The following is a 17561-nucleotide window of genomic DNA, read 5'->3' as shown; positions in this document are numbered from 1 at the left end:
ACTGACTAAGTTATTTATAGGACAATCTTTCAAAACTGCAAGAAGTCCTGTAAAATCTCCAGATAATGATTGTTTATGACGACTTATTATCAATACGCGTTTTTTCCGCCACAAGTTTTATCACATATTGTAGCGGAACGAGATGCAATATTGCATCTAATGCTTTTGTGGAGTGCTTCGCATGGCACCGGATATCGCTCCACAAGCAAGCCTTTGAAGTTTACCTAGCTTTTTGGAGTTGATTTCTCTTTTATTTTAGGCCACCATACTATTCTTGGTTTGACTATTGTAGAGTATATCCAGTGGACGATACTTGGTGTGAGACCCCATTTTTACAAATTGTTCTACTGCACACCTAAAGAGCACCAGTTTTCTTGCTTATAACCTGCTCAATGTGTGCATTCCTGTTTATTTTTTATCTAGTGTCAATCCCGGATACTTTACCTCAGAGCACATTTCAATTACTGTTCCGCTGAGTAGAAGTGTTAATATGGAATATATTCTTTTCGAGTAAATGGTATTATGATTGTTTTGGAGGGATTTATGTTCAGGCCCTCCTTTTTACATCACTTAGAGGTGAAGTTCAATGCAAATTGTGTTCTATTTGAGATAACATAGCCCCCCACGAGGATTACAACATCATCTGCAAATCCAATCACTTCGTATCCCATTTCAGTTAATGATTTCAATAGCTCTTCTATAACTAATGACCATAATAAAGGTGATGGAACTCCGCTTTGAGGATATCCCTTATTTGTTTTGATAGTCAGTGTCGTGCTTCCAAGCGTACTTTCATTTTCACGGTTTATTAGCATTGAGTTTATCCAATTTATTGCGTGAATATCAAACCCATGTTTTCTCATAACATTCCGCATTGAAGTATGAGATGCATTGTCGAAAGCTCCTTCTGTATCGAGAAAAGCCGCAATTGAGATTTTCTTTTTTTTTTTCATACGTTTATTTGACACGGCATTTGCAAAAGCTTTTTACGCCAGTTTCTTTTTTTACATAGCACGTTACAAAAATCCTTAAGACTAATTTTAACTATACTAGTACTTTGTCTAAAACTAACACTGAAATCACTTTATTGTTTGCTTTTTTCCTTACATTGTTGTATTTCATACTGATCTAGTATTTTCGGGTGTATTTATTTACTTTTTTTCTGTTATTGTCTAAATTTAAAAACTAAATATTCTAGGACACTTTAATTGGTGAATGATTAGCCTTGGATGAGAGTATGAGGAGACGAATTTAATTAAATTTTGACAGACGCTGTTTTTAGAAAATGATGGATAAGTTCCATGTATAGAGGATCGCGATACGCCAGGATGTCTCTAACAGGAACATGGATTGGTCTTCCTCGGGCTTGTAAAGAATCTACTAATTGTGATCTGGCTTCACGATATTCAGTGCAGGACCAAACAACATGCTCAATGTCATGGTAACCTTCTCCACAAGCACAATGATTACCCTCAGCGAGCCCAATACGACGGAGATGCGCATCTAAAGTATAATGATTGGACATGAGCCTAGACATCACACGGATGAAGTCCCGACTTACATCCAATCCTTTGAACCATGCCTTCGTTGATACTTTAGGGATAATTGAGTGTAGCCATCGTCCCATATCTCCATTGTCCCAAGATGTTTGCCAACTAGTAAGTGTCCTCTGTCGAGAAGCGCTATAAAATTCATTGTAAGCGATGGGTCTTTCATATATTTCACCATCTAGTGCACCAATCTTGGCTAAATTATCAGCTTTCTCATTGCCCGCAATAGAGCAATGGGCGGGGAGCCACACTAGGGTAAATTTATAACATTTTCTTATCAGGTTACTCAGAGATTCTCGTATCTTCCCCAAAAAGAATGGATCGTGATTATCAATCCTCTTTGAGCGTAGAGCTGCAATTGTGCTGAGACTATCAGTGAGGATAAAGTAATGGTTCGGGGGTAAAGTATTAATTATTTGAAAACTATAGTGAACTGCTGCTAGTTCCGCTATATAAACAGAGGCGGGTTCTGCAAGTTTGAGAGAAATTGAAAAATTATTGTTGAAAATACCGAAACCAGTGGCCTCACTGATTCGTGACCCATCAGTGTAAAACATTTTAAGGCAGTCTATGTGTTGATATTTACTTGTGAATATTTTAGGGATCACCCGCGAGCGTAGATGATCCGGAATTCCACGAATCTCTGCTTGCATGGACGTGTCGAAGAATAAAGTGGATTCAGGAGTATCTAGTATATTGACGTATGTGGGAACATACCTAGCAGGCGTTATTTCTTGTGACATGTGATTGAAATACACTGTCATGAATCTGGTTTGGGGTTGAAGCTCGACAAGTCTTTCAAAATTTTCAATTACCAGTGGGTTCATAACCTCACATCGGATAAGTAAACGAGAAGAGAGATCCCAGAATCGGTCTTTTAAAGGAAGAACTCCCGCTAGTACTTCAAGACTCATCGTATGGGTCGACTGCATGCAACCTAAGGCAATTCGTAAACAACGATACTGTATCCGTTCCAGTTTAATAATGTGAGTGTTCGCAGCTGAACGGAAACAGATGCACCCATATTCCATTACTGAAAGTATTGTTGTTTGATACAATCTTATCATGTCACTTGGATGAGAACCCCACCATGATCCAGTTATTGTTCGCAGAAAATTTATCCTTTGTTGGCATTTCGTTATTAGATACCTAATGTGGCCTCCCCATGTGCCTTTAGAATCGAACCAAATTCCAAGGTATTTAAAAGTCAGGACTTGGGCTATCGTTCTACCAACCAACTGAAGCTGAAGCTGAGCTGGATCACGCTTCCTTGAAAAAACAACCAACTCTGTTTTCTCCGTAGAGAAATCGATGCCTAACTTCAAAGCCCAACTTGATAAATTATCCAAACTATCTTGCAGTGGTTGTTGTAAATTTAAGGCTTTTGGTCCTGTAACAGAAACCACGCCATCATCTGCAAGTTGTCTTAGAGTGCATGGGCTGACAATACAATTATCAATATCATTCACGTAAAAATTGTAGAGAAGGGGGCTTAAACAAGAACCTTGTGGGAGGCCCATGTAACTTATTCTGAGTGTCGCCAAATCGCCATATGAAAAATGCATGTGCTTTTCTGACAATAAATTGTATAAATAATTATTTAATATTGGTGAAAGACCACATTGATGTAGCTTCTCCGAGAGAACATCAATGGAGACTGAGTCGAATGCTCCTTTTATGTCTAAGAACACAGACGCCATTTGTTCTTTTTTTGCGTAAGCAAGTTGGATTTCTGACGAAAGTAGCGCCAGACAATCATTCGTTCCCTTTCCCCTCCGAAAACCAAACTGGGTATCTGATAGCAAGCCGTTCGCCTCAACCCAATTGTCGAGACGTCGTAGGATAATTTTTTCCAACAATTTCCTGATGCAGGATAGCATTGCAATCGGTCGATACGAGTTATGATCGGAGGCTGGTTTTCCCGGTTTTGGAATAGCGATAACTCTCACTTGTCTCCAGTCGTGCGGGACAATGTTCTGCTCAAGAAGCTTATTGAATATATTCAACAAGCGTCTTTTTGCTAGGTCAGGCAGATTCTTCACCAAGTTGAATTTAATTCTGTCTAGTCCCGGAGCATTATTGTTGCATGAGAGGAGTGCAATTGAGAATTCCATCATTGTCAAAGGCGAATCTATGAAATCGTTACTTGTGGGAGCATCGCGAGTGATTTTCTGCGCAGGAGCAGAATCGGGACAAATTTTCTTGGCAAAATTAAATATCCAACGATTCGAAAAATCTTCGCTTTCATTAGTCACGTTTCGATTCCTCATTCTTCTGGCTGTGCTCCAAAGAGTACTCATTGATGTTTCTCTTGACAAGCCATTAACGAAGTGTCTCCAATAACTAGATTTTTTGGCACGACGTATACTGTCAAATTTGTTTTGCAAAATGAAATAATTCTAATAAGTTAATAAGAAATAAGTTCTCACGTATACCCCCTTTCTGTTTCATAATTTCTTTGTAGGCAACTTGTTTAGCTTCATATGCATCAGAGCACTCTTTGTCCCACCAAGGATTAGGGGGCCGTCTATTTATTGTCATTCCAGGATTGCATTTCGTTTGGGCTTGTTCTGCTGCTTCAATAATTAAACCCGCTAGGAATTCATATTCTTCGGTAGGGGGTAGCTCTTCTGTCGAAGCAAGAGAAGTGGAAATTAATGTTTCGTATGTTTTCCAATCAATATTTCGTGTTAAGTCATAAGGAACATTGATTGAATTCGTAAGGCCTAATTCACTGTTAATTGAAACAACGATTGGCAAATGATCGCTACCGTGAGGATCAGGTACAACCTTCCACGTGCAATCTAACCGAAGTGATGTCGAGCACAGAGATAGATCTAATGCACTTGGACGTGCAGGAGGTCTGGGAATGCGTGTTGTTTCGCCAGTATTTAAAACTGTCATATTAAATTCGTCACAAACATTGTATATCAAAGAGGATCGATTATCATTGTAGAGGGAACCCCACAATACTCCGTGCGAGTTGAAGTCTCCCAGTATCAGACGCGGAGCAGCCATGGATTCCACTACCTCAAAAATTTGACGTTGTCCAATTTGAACTTTGGGAGGTATATATATATATAGAAGCGATAGACATGTCTTTGCCTTTAATGTTCGTTTGGACAGCTACAGCCTCAATGCCCGCAAACAAGGGGATGTTAATTCTATAGAAAGAATAGCACTTTTTAATTCCTAGAAGCACTCCTCCATACGGAGTGTCTCGGTCTAGGCGAATAATGTTGAAATCATTTAAGTTGAAATTAATGTTTGAGGTAAGCCATGTTTCACATAGAGCAAAAGCATCGCATTTTAAATTATGCAGTAAAATTTTTAAGGAATCAATTTTAGGTATGATACTTCTGCAATTCCACTGTAAAACAGTGATGGAATCTTTCATTGGAGGAGGTGAATTACCCATTGAAAGATACAATCGCTGCAAGGATGGGCCATTGAGCAATCAGCTGCTCTAAAAATGTTCTAATTGTTGGGAGGAAAGCTGAAAGTATACTCTTTAGTGGTTCAGAAATATTGAATGCTTTAAAAATCCAATCAACAATTTCAGAAAATTTCAATAATCCTACCCCCGGCTGAGGCTCAGAGGAAGTCGAAATTTTATTATTTCCAGTAATGGTGTTCTGTTTGGATTGTACGTTCCCAAAACCGGGCGGAATTGATTTCGGTTTTGAATCGGAATTTTTCGGTTTTGGGCGCAGTTTATCTATTGGTGGAGAAATTTTAAGGCCCTTGCTTGGCAGCTTGGGAAAAGAAGACTGTTTTCTTTTTCTGGAATTTCCGGGTAAAACAAATGATGTACCTTCGCACGCTCCGACAGAGTCAGACTGTTCCGAAAATAGAGATGCGTAAGTGTTTTCTAAGAAGATGGGTTTAGGGGTAGCATTTTTCAACATTTCTGCATAGGAGCGCTTAGACCTCTCCTTCAAGGATCGTTTAATTTTATCCTCACGCAATTTATAAATGGGGCATGCAGGGAGCTCATGTGAGTTTTCTCCGCACATTAAGCATTTTTCTGAATTTTCATTGCATGTATCCTCTTGATGAGAACCCCCACATTTGCCACACCGTGCCTTATTGGAACAGTAAGTGGCTGTGTGGCCAAGCTGTTTGCAATTAAGGCAATTCATTACACGAGGGATAAAAAGGCGAACAGGGAGACGAATCTTATCGATAATGACATAGTTGGGCAGCGCAGACCCAGCGAAAGTCACTCGAAATGAGTCAGACAGTCGATAAACTTTTTTATCTCCTTCGTGTGATACTGAATGCAATTGCTTACATTCAAGTATTTTTACGTCTTTAAGTATGGTGTCTTTGAAACGACCAACCCCATGCTTAACTAAGTCATCAACAGTCAAACTCGATTCTGTGATGACCCCATCAATTTCAATTTCTTTTGAAGGAATATACGCTCTATATTCACGCGTAAAAAGCTCGCAAGAAGCAATTGCATTGGCTTGTTTGAAACTACCAACGACAATGCGTATTTTATCTTTATTAACTTTGACGATCTCTTTTACATCCGAGAATCGCGAAGTCAAATCTTTAGAAATTTGAATTATGTTTAGCGCCTTTGCTTTACGCCTAATAAATACAATCCATGGTCCCGTTGACGACTCTGGGTAAATTTTAATTCTAGTCGGATTTACATTTTCAGCATAAGGCTTAGGGGGAGGGTCTGTTACTCGTTCTCCCATCTCTTCATCCATTTTACCTAATAAGAAAAACTATCACAAAAAGGAATGAAAAATATACCTGTTATCTGCTATCTATTAGGTGACGAAGACACCGGTAGAACACACCTCATGTGTTACGTTGTAAACTCGGTGCCCGTTGTTTGACAATGTGACACTTGCTGTCCTTCTTCGTCGCGTTGCTTCTTCAGTAGAGAAATAGTCCTACCTGCAACACTTCAAAACTCTCTCCGATTAAGCTGCTCGTCGGTATCACCACCACAAGCGCGCTCTCTCCGTTTCCACCACCTCGGTAGACAAATGTGGCTACCTGTGGCTTGCTGCGAAAATCCCACTGTCGATGCGGCACTTTTCGGTGCCACTATTCGTCGTACCACTTCTGCGGTAGACAAATAGAGCAAATGGGTCTACCTGTGACGCTTCCCTCTCGTCGATTAGAATTGCCCGACGACACCAATACACTATATTTTTTTCTGTGTGTACAGGCACGATCACTGTCGATTTCTGCCACCGCGGTAGGCAAATTCGTCTACCCGCGGTTTGCTGTGAAAACACCACTTGTCGAGGATGCCGTTGACCACGCCTCCGACGTATCAACTGTCGACTCACACTTAACAAACTGGTCTCTCTCTCTCTCTCTCTCTCTCTCTCTCTCTCTCTCTCTCTCTCTCTCTCTCTCTCTCTCTCTCTCCACAATAACGCATACAGCGTCTCGCACTCCGTCACTCTCTCGAGAACAAAACCTTCCACCTGGAGGCACAACCGTCTCGGTCGGTTGCAAAAACTGTTATGTGAGATTTTCTTTGATTCAATAGAATTCTCTAGTTTTCAAACCAATATGTGTAATACATCGATTGTTGTATTTTGTTGCTTTGATATGCGAATTGAAATTCGCTCAGTGGAGAGTATTTGAAGTACTCTACTTTAATGTGTAAGTCAAACATTTTTCTCCATTATTTTCAGAAATATGGAGGTCAAGCTGATTGGCCTAAAAGATTTTGGAAGTGGTGTATCGCGCTTCCCGGTATAAATATTAGTATTGAACTTGCCCTAAAGGTTCTCATCAGTAGGGTCGCCACCCCACAGGGTTTGATCCGGAGACACCGGTTTTCGGAGGCAATCTCCGGGCCTCCGGATATTACATCAATTTGTCCGGGTCTGGTGACATGACAGATAATTTTTACTTTTATAGTACTGAATTTGTAACGAGTTCTTCCAGTGTTCTTGCTGGCTGCTCCTGCAGCGTCTGTTTTCCAAAGAGGACCAATGTTGCAAATGTTCTTCACCAAACTAGTTCATTCGTTCATCCTCAATGCGATATTCGTCGTGTTATTCACCCATGCTTCGAATAACGCTACCCCGTTCGCCGCACGAAGGCACCGAATCACCGAAAATGAACAACACAAAGAAACAAAAAATTCGAATCTGATGTCTGCTGTTCGCTGCTTGTTCGCATCGTTGTTTGTTGAATTTAACCATTCATGCGATGTTCATCTTCACGCATCATGCCGATCGGCACACGAATGGCCTAGATGATAATCGCCACTAGCCATTCTTCGCTTAGGATTCTTCGTTCTTCATTCCTCCTGCATTGCGTCATAGAAAAACAAATTCCTTGTTCATTGCTGGAAGGGTCAGTTTCTTGACCGAAATTGTACAGAAATGCTTGCTTGATATGTTCGAAATTGGATGACTTTTGTTATAAAGAAGCATTAGTAGTACATAATGATTGCTTGTTGATGTTTTTTGGTTAATGATCAGAGTCGAAGCGGGAAGCTTCGTAAGCAAAGCAAAACAAATCAATTATTTTTGTAAATTTGCGGATGTCTCGCGGGTGAAAATTAATCAACACCATGTTTCCTATTATGAATCCACTAGACTATTGGAACTTCAATGAATCATAATGGGCGAGGTAATCAAAAACAATTTCTGTGTCCATAGAAGTGTAATCGAGCTCATTTACAAGTTTTTGTCAATTCAATGCATTCTGATTTAAACCAAGCTTTGCCGAATCATCGTCAGATTAAATTAGTAACCCGTTGCGGTGCGAATGTGGGCGGTAAATGGATAGTCCGCACCGCAACCGCAAAAAAAAAATAATAAAACCGCTCCGCTTACCGCAACCGCACTGCATTTACTGCACCGCACCGCGCGGTAATGCGGTAAAATTCATGTATTTTTTTAAAATTGTGTTGAAAAATTATTCGTTTATTTTGTATAACCATATATAATAAAATCTTATTCTTATTTACACGAAAATTAACTTTGATGGACTCCTCAGAATGTAACATTTATGAAAAAATTCAACTTTGCAAGTTTTATTAATAAAATGCTGTACATTTTTAGACAAATACTTTCGAAACAAGGTAAAACATTTTCATTCCTCTAAATATTAGCATAGCACTGAAGTCCTGTGAAATGTAGCTGTATTTCATCATTATACATACAAAAACGTTCTGCCGCTGCAGTTAATAGGAAAGACTTTTAATTTACTTATCCTTCAGGTAATTGAAAAAATGGAATAATGAAGTTGTATATTTTTTTCTTTCGATTTTCATATTTCCAATGAATTTGACACATGAAAATGAAACGAACGTTTTTCGCATTTTCGTAGTAAAAATCACCTTTAATTCTTAAAGGAAATTCACCAAAAAATTAAAGGAAAACACCAGTACTTCTATATATTATCCCAGTACAGTGACATAAAATATGTTGGATTTTATCAATAAGAACGGCGCCATATTTGATGAAAAAATCGTTCTACACATAACATCTCATTAGAAATCCCAGCTCAACCGGTATAGAGTTGTTGAAGATTTGAAAAACTGCAAAAGATGTATGATTTACAGCAGACAGCAGAAATGTTATTACAAAGGTAATTTTTGGAACAAAATACCCCAAAACCCTAACTTCGTTTTTTTTTTCAAGAAATGGAAGTATTCTTATTATAATACTAAGATTGCTCCCTTAAAAATATATGAGCTGTAATTTTCTAAAGGCTAATAATAGTATTTTTTCTAATATTTTTTCATAATGCCAAGGTCAAAAATTTCAATTGAAGTTGGCGGGGATTAAAAATTGTCCAACCTTTGCAAAATTTGGCATCTGGACTAACTTTAACAATTGTCACTGTCTTTGAGAAACACAAAACACCGCAATACCCTACACTAACTTCGAAAGCTTTACTTTCAAAAAGTCACAAAATTCCGCTAACTGAAAATATTAGTTGTTAATTTGGTAGAAAATATTCCCAGTTGGATGAACAATGGACGTACGCGAAAAAAAAGTTATGTGGAATACATTTTGAGAAGGAGTCTTATAAAACGGACTGCAGAAAAATTGCAAATTTGCACAAAAATCAAGAGATAGAAATACGATGTTGAAGAAGGAATGATAAGATAATCTACGTAATTTGGACCCCTCCTTATTTTGGACGCTTTTCATACATTTGTCTCCCTTACTGCTCATTCCTCCAAATTCGTTTGGTTTGGTCTCAGTATTATTAGTTAATCTTTAAGTTCTCCAACTTAATCAAAAATCACAGTTGACAAAATGTCATAGAAAACGATTCATAATTCCACGATTGCCATGACGAATCGGGAGAAATGATGCATGTTTAAATTGGATTTGATACCCGAGCAAATACTCATGGGTTCAAACACCACATAGCCCCTTGAAAAGACCTTAAACATGGTCCATGCCAAAATTCACAACCACCAAAACACCATAAAATGGCCTCAATAACCCATAAATACACCAACATATGGTGTTTTATATGGGATCTACCGGAGCATGGTGATGGTGTTTTCATGGGTTGAACCCATTTCAAACACCCATGACAAACCCCATGAGCATGGGGGTATTATGGGCTTTTCGTTTGCGCGGGTAGTACATTTCAATTGATTTTCAATAATTGGATTGTGAGTTTTATGTATTTGAAAAAGTTCGTTTGTTATTTTTTACCACTGAAGTATTAAATAAATAGTGTTCAAAATATGTCGTAAAAAAATGGTGTCAAATTATGTTGGACGCAGATTATAGATTTTATTTCTCGGTAACAGTATGTTTTATAATATTATACTAACCAAAATGTAAGAAATCAAATGACTATAGGTTGAATACAGATTATATTCGGATTTCTTTTCAAATCAGTTTGATCAAGTTATTTATTTTATGTGGGTGAATCTTAGATTTACGATTGATTGGAACTTGGTACTTCTAATATATTTCGAAAATGTACGTAAATTTATTTGCGCCGACAATAGAGTAGGGGAACATAGGGAGACTTGGCGTAAGATTCTACAATTGGCTGTAACGTATTCTATTTGGCACTTAAATTTAAAAAAATCTTTTTATACTTGTTTCGATTCCTCAAGGTTTTTTTTAAAGTTTGAAATGGAAAATCCTTTCATCATAGAAAATATTCTGTAATCAATTAATTTGCGTTCAATGATGTATTTTTTAAATCAAACTTTGTGTATTTATTCGAGTAAATTATTTTTTATGGAACTCATATCATGTTATTACTTATGAAGTAGTGAAATGATTTTACATAAATCGGAATATTGGAATAGTTACTACTAAAATTTGCATTCAATGAAGAAACGTTGGGGAGATATGGCCAAGATTTTATGGGAAGACTTAACCAAGTGGCAATACACGGAAACGCCAAAAATGTGAACTTAATTCATTAGATGCCAAACCTTCGAATATATCACAGGGTGTCTTTGGAGGAATTGTTCGCATGAATATTCCCCACAATCTAATAAAAATTGAAATCATGAAAGATAAAGTAAGCTTACTTTATTCATAGGGTTGTAGAGTGCCACGCACCAAACCTTCTTACCTTTATTGTGCATACTTTAGACAGTGAAAAAAGTGCCTGTTCGTGCATTTTGGTTTGCATCTTTCTTTCTTATACGTAGTTGAAGTTGGTGTAAATAAATGTCAAAATCTTCAATAACTTTGAAACGAATGAGTATTTTTACATACAGTTTTTGACAATATTATGTAGTTTTGATACCTACACATTTGTCTCGAACATTGTTTGCACGAAAAATTACAATTAAAAAAGTTATATTAAAAAAAACTAGATATTCAATTACAACTTGCCATAGAAAACGCCTTATAAATCGATAACCTTTAGTCCTACAAGCTCAAGTTCTTCAACAAAATTCTTCACTACGAGCATTTCCAAATTTGTCGAAGACACCAACTTTATACCTCATCAATATAAAAAGTTAATTGTTTTAGTTCGATCATAGTAAGCCATGCCTAATTTCAATTGTTATCAGATTGTGGGAATATTCATACGAACAATTCCTCCAAAGGCACCCTGTGATATATTCGATGGTTTGGCCTCTAGTGAGTTAAGTTTACGTTTTTGGCGTTTCCGACCACTGTGTAATAGGCTGAAGAAAGATACAAAATTTTTGTACCTGCTGTTAATGAAAACCACGTCACAAAAAAACTCACCCTAAACATCAATCTATCTTTATAGTACTAGTTAACAAAGTTAGCAGTTAGTCTTATGGCTGAATTTAAGACGTGTGCGCATGCAATGTATGCTGTATAGTTAATCCCTAAAAGGAAATGCATTTAAAAAAATCTAACTTCATGAAATGCAACCTTTTTATATTTTTATTGGTATCTAAAGATCTCGACAATATTGAAAAAAAAAAAAATAATTACAGTTCCTTTTTTCTTATGCCTTTATTTGCATGATTTTTATTTTTAACAACACTCTTCGTCAAGTCTCCCGCATGGGGGAGCAAAAAATAATATTTGCGTTATCCATATTTCACCCACCAAAAACTGTTCATTTTACTGCTTAAGATATGTTATTTTTAAACAGTCCTGCTGATTGAACGATTTCGTCGTGATACTAAGCAAAACATCAGCAATAGATTAAATGACTATGGTATATCACCATGCGCAGATTAAAATCAAAAGTTCATCCTCATTTTATTTGTCTCATACCTCATGCGCATTGGCTTGTTCCGAACAGTACAACGCATCAGAATACAAATATATTTCTTCGCCAGTCATCATTCTGCGAAGATGAAATTGTAGTCATCTTCGCCAACAGTTGTAAACGATCATCGCTATGGTGAGGAATGGTTTGCTGATTCGTTTATTCGTCATTCACTTCATAGCTTCCTCGTGCAGTTCATTCGGTCGCTCGATGAGTAGCAAGGTAAGAACGTATGGATAAAGCATTCGGATAAACACGGATTGGCCGTCGGCTTCATTCGTGGGTGAATATCAACAGCAACTTGAATATAAGAGCGAAGAACGATATGGGACGAATGCAGCTGATTCATATTCACCGTGCTTCGTTGCGAAGAAGATTCTAAAGCAACATTGAAGAGGACAGCTGTTCCTTTGTTGGAACTTCCCATGAGTTTGTGGTGACGAATAAACAGATTCTTTGCACTCCGCTAAGAATTACGGAAGACTCCGCAGTGTGATTCCCATACCGCTCTGGAGGAGAGCAATGCTCGTTTGTCTTGTCCTCCACAGCGAGACTGGCTGGTGCATTTGGATTCGTTGCGGTTAGCCGTGAAGGTGAAATTCTACACCTTTCTAAACCGACCAAATTGTTCGCCAACGCGAACAATTTACAGCCTTATGTGAACGGTATAGACAAGTGATGTGCATTATGCTTTGACAAAACAAAGCACTCAACGTTCAACATGAATCAATTTCGTAGTTTTCCAACCAGTGGTAAATTGATAGCTTAAAGAGTTACAAAGGGATTCAAAGAAATAAACCTGTCTCTGTTCAACTCAGTAGGTTATAAAAATCGATAAAAATATTCTAAAATGTTGAGTGATCGCGTTTTTATACTCATTCCGCTGTCCAGTCCGTTTAGTCCGCTTGAACAGTTTTCTAGAAACTATCCTGATCTTTCTAAGGGTTTTGTTCCACCATGGTGCATCCTTATTGAATGTACGCGTTTTTGCTAAATAGCTTTTAAGCATCCATAAGTTTAGATGTCGCAATATTTAACGAGATCTCTAATTCTTGTGTGGTTTAGATTTCTGCTTGAAAACATGTTTTTGCGCCCAGCAGTTGAGAGTAGAATGTATCCCAATTTGTGTTTTTGGGATTTCTGTAGACTCTATTAGAGTTCCTCCTGCTTTATATGGGAAGAGTATGTGCGTGTGGTCATAAGTTCCATAAGACACGTACTAGTTTATAATGAATGAAACTCATGTAACGCATTTATAAATGTGCGTTTGTCGCCTCTATTACATATATCAATATTGTTGGATAAAACCTATATACTCTATAAGGAGAATATATTTATTTTTTTCTGTCAAGCATATGTAAAGAGCGAACACGAAATTATTGCGACACCGAAAATGTCATGCTAATTTTCTTATAATGTTTAAAATCAATCAAAATTTTTAGGGTAGTTTTATACATATATTTACTTCAAAAATCAAAAGAAAAGTTAATCGATGGAGCTTTGAGTGTAAAATTGAATGCATTTTCGCTTGATGCCCTACATCAAAGACTTTACAGTGTCATCCGGTACCAGTTTCTCAGTTTTTTCCATTTTCTTAACATGTCCTTCTCGTCTTTGACTGTCTTCTTGCTTTTCCGAAGTTCCCGCTTCATCATTGACCAGTACTGCTCCACCGGGCGCAGCTCTGGACAGTTTGGCGGATTCATGTCCTTTGGAACAAAATGGACAGAATTGGCCTCATACCACTCCAGGACACTTTTAGAATAGTGGCATGATGTCAAATCTGGCCAAAATAGCGGAGCTTCGTCGTGCTGCTGCAAGAACGGCAAAAGACGCTTCTCGAGGCACTCAGATTTGAAGATCTCGCCATTTACTGTGCCCTTTGTCACGAAAGGCTCACTCAGTTCGCAAGAGCAGATGGCCTGCCAAATTAGATATTTGGAGGCGAACTTCGACATTTTCTTCTTCTTAAATTTGTCATCCACATAGAACTTGCTCTTGCCGGTGAAAAACTCCAACCCCGGAATTTGCTTAAAATCGGCTTATACGTTTCGTCGTCCATCACACAGCAGCCATACTTTGTCAGCATCTTCTCGTAGAGCTTCCGTGCCCGAGTTTTAGCCGTCGATTGTTGCCGCTCATCGCGGTTTGGGAAGTTCTGTACCTTGTATGTATGTAGTCCAGCTCTCTTCTTTGCATTCTGGACGTAGCTCTGCGACATGCCGATCTTTTTAGCCAAATCACGGCTTGAGACGTTGGGATTTGCTTTAATCATCCGCTTCACCTTTCCCTCCGTCTTTTTGTTCTTCGGTCCCGGTTTTCTTCCAGCTCCTTTGCCGTGGTCCAACCGCTCCTGGAACCACTTCAACACTCTGGAGACGGTTAAATGGTGAATGTTCAACATTTTTCCCAACTGCCGGTGCGACAGGTCAGGAAATTCCAGGTGTTTGGAAAGAATTTGTTCTCTCGACTCGCGTTGGTTCACCTTCATTTTCGTTGAATCGAAAAACACGACTTCGAGTTTGACAGCATGTAAACAATACACATCAATGAGAAAGTGTGCAAAATTTGGTTGATTTTTACCCAATGGTAAAAAAGTTATGCCATGTTGAATGTGTCGCAATAATTTCGTGTTCGCCCTTTAAACTACATAGAATGGTATTACAAAATTTGCTTATATACTATACATTATTTCTAAGGTTAAGTTCAAATTAATTTTGTTTTCTAGACATGGAAAGGTCAATTATTGCACAATTTTCATTATAATGACGCATCATTCTTTTGATGGGGCTATTTTTAGCATAGTTTGTCCTAAGAGATTGTTCTTGGAATAATTTACGAGTTCTTAGTTGACGGCTAAGTACATAAAATTTTATTTGCGAAAGTAACGATGCGGATTGTACACGTTGATAAATAATGATAAAGCAAAGCATGACAAATTCGCGGCGTTCTTTGAGTGTTTGTATATTGATGAGCATGCAACGAGCTTTATATGATGGAAAAGGAACTGTTGCCCAGTTTAGTTTACGAAACGCGTACAAAATAATTTATTTTTGGACTGATTGGATGCGTTCTTCGTACAGGACAGTGTATGGGTTCCATACTACGCGGCACTATTCCAAAATGGCCCTGACATATGTATTGTATAATGATTTAATTGTGTAAGGGTCTTCAAAATTATAGCTGAAGCGTTTAATAAAGCCCAGCATACTATTTGCTTTAATAATTTAATTAATTATTGTAGTATAATGTTCCACGAATGTGAGCTTGGAGTCTAAAATTACGTCCAATTACCAAATTGGACAAATTACGTCCAAATTACGTCTAAAATTACGAGATACAATTTTGCATTTTTCTACAAGTTGGTTTCCTAAGTGTATGTCGATGGGAATATTTGAAGTTTTTCTGCTGAAGATTATTGAGTTACATTTATTTACGTTAAGTTGGAGTAGACTTTTGCTACACCATATGTGGAAGGCACTTACCCCTTTCGTTTATATCACTACTTGCATCGCAACCAATAATAAATTGCTTATTTCTATTCCTACAGTAATCAACAAACTCAGTTACTTCCTGTGGAGAGGATTTATCTGATTCCCCTGAGTAGTAAACCGAAGTCCTTCTCGTTGTTGATATATTTAACTGTATTGCCACTATGTCTCTTTTTACAAATTCGGTTATTTGTGAAAAGCTAATATTTGCACTTACAAGAATACCCGCACGTGGCATGTTCACCGATTTGTCTTTTGTGAATCGGCGACACTTTGTTCGCGACTGGCATATTTTATCCCCGCCAACCATTTAGTCCTCGACACGGAGATACATCTTGACTTAGGGAATCCTGGTTTCAGTCGCCTCTTATGACCTGGGAGACGAAACCCAGAGGATCCATTCTTGACTGAAAGTGAGATACTTCAACCTACCGGATGTCAGACGGTCTATAGTCTGTTTTTTCGAAAGAAAGATAATAAAATAATAGTGGATCACAGCCTACCAGAGCTGGAAATTTTCAACAGATTTTTTTTATTTCGATTATAGAGGTTTAAACCTTAAGGTCATTCGCCTCTTCGGGTTAGAAAAATCTCTTATGAAAAATTTCTAACCCTATGTGCGAGGTCGGGACTCGAGCCCAGGTGCGCTGCGTACAAGGCAATCGATTTACCAATACGCTACGCTCACCCCCAATTCAACAGATTGTTTTGAACTTGAAGGAGGGAATATTTCAAATCATGCCCTACTATGTTCAATTCGCAGTTGTTTGTTTGCATCATTCATTCAAACAGCCGACCTGCTCAATGATTTTCCATTCATTTTCGATTTCATTGACCCTGTGAGTATCTCTCTACTCGGGTATTGACTGAGTTATCAAGCAGAACTAGTTTGAACATACTTCATTCTGTTCATGTATGCTTGAAAACGCAAAAGATGTCAACATTTAAACTAAGCTGGCCTCTACAGAACAGATGACAACTTCGGTTGGTGCATGAAAGAGCATCAATTTAAAATGAAGAGATAGAAGTTAAGAAGAACACCTGACTACGAATATCGAGGCAGAAATCAAAATGACGACACGGACATGTGCAACGACTACAGAGATATGAATGATACAGATGGCAAGGATGCAAATATTTCCTCGATGCGAAAAAAGATCTCCGCGTGCAATGACGAGTCGCGCGTACGGGATCGGACAGACTTCTAGTATTAATCGTTTACTATTTTTATTTTTACATCTTGTAAATACATAAAAGACTGAAAGTTCCGTGAAGCTAATGCCTTAAGCTGTCCTAAATGAACAAATTTAAAAGACTTTAATAGATAATCAATGTTTTCTCATTTTGAATTTGCTTTTACTAATAGCAGAAATAGTTTTTCCTTTAATAGTAAACATTTTGCTCACGCTTTTAACGTGGTAACCCATTACCTTTCAACCGGGGGTGAATTCACCCCCAGCATGTATTTGGCTGTCCTATGGGGTGAGCTATACGTGAAACAACGATTTTATCAAACATTTTGTATTTACTTGTTTTTTTTTCTTTTGGATGGGACACGATGCTGAGAACTTGCGAAAAGAGGCATATGAGATGAGAATTGTTGAAATGTCGATAAAATGACCGAAACAACAACAACCTGAGTAGAGGACAAGATAATAATACGTCAGAATTCAGACCAAGTTCTTAGAAAAAGAAGAATATTGCATTGCATCGCTATCAAAAACGCTAACAAGTCTGGTTTTGCTTTGATTGAATAATTTTCTGTTGTCGCAAATTTTCCGGTGAATAAACTGATCCACGAGGGAAATACTTTCAGTGACCAAAATACCGGTCACAT

General features: G+C 37.9%; 1 protein-coding gene across 9 annotated transcripts in view; it reads left to right on the top strand.

Annotated features, from left to right (window-relative positions):
- The window catches only part of LOC131692589 (radial spoke head protein 3 homolog B), a 45231-nt gene that overhangs the window by 18287 nt on the left and 9383 nt on the right, over nucleotides 1-17561 (top strand). The window lies entirely within an intron of this gene.

This window comes from Topomyia yanbarensis, chromosome 3 (genome assembly GCF_030247195.1).
Source record: "Topomyia yanbarensis strain Yona2022 chromosome 3, ASM3024719v1, whole genome shotgun sequence".
Classification (NCBI taxonomy): Eukaryota; Metazoa; Arthropoda; class Insecta; order Diptera; family Culicidae; genus Topomyia; species Topomyia yanbarensis.
Note: the sequence above shows the minus strand (reverse complement) of the source record. Positions and strands in the feature narration are given on the sequence as shown.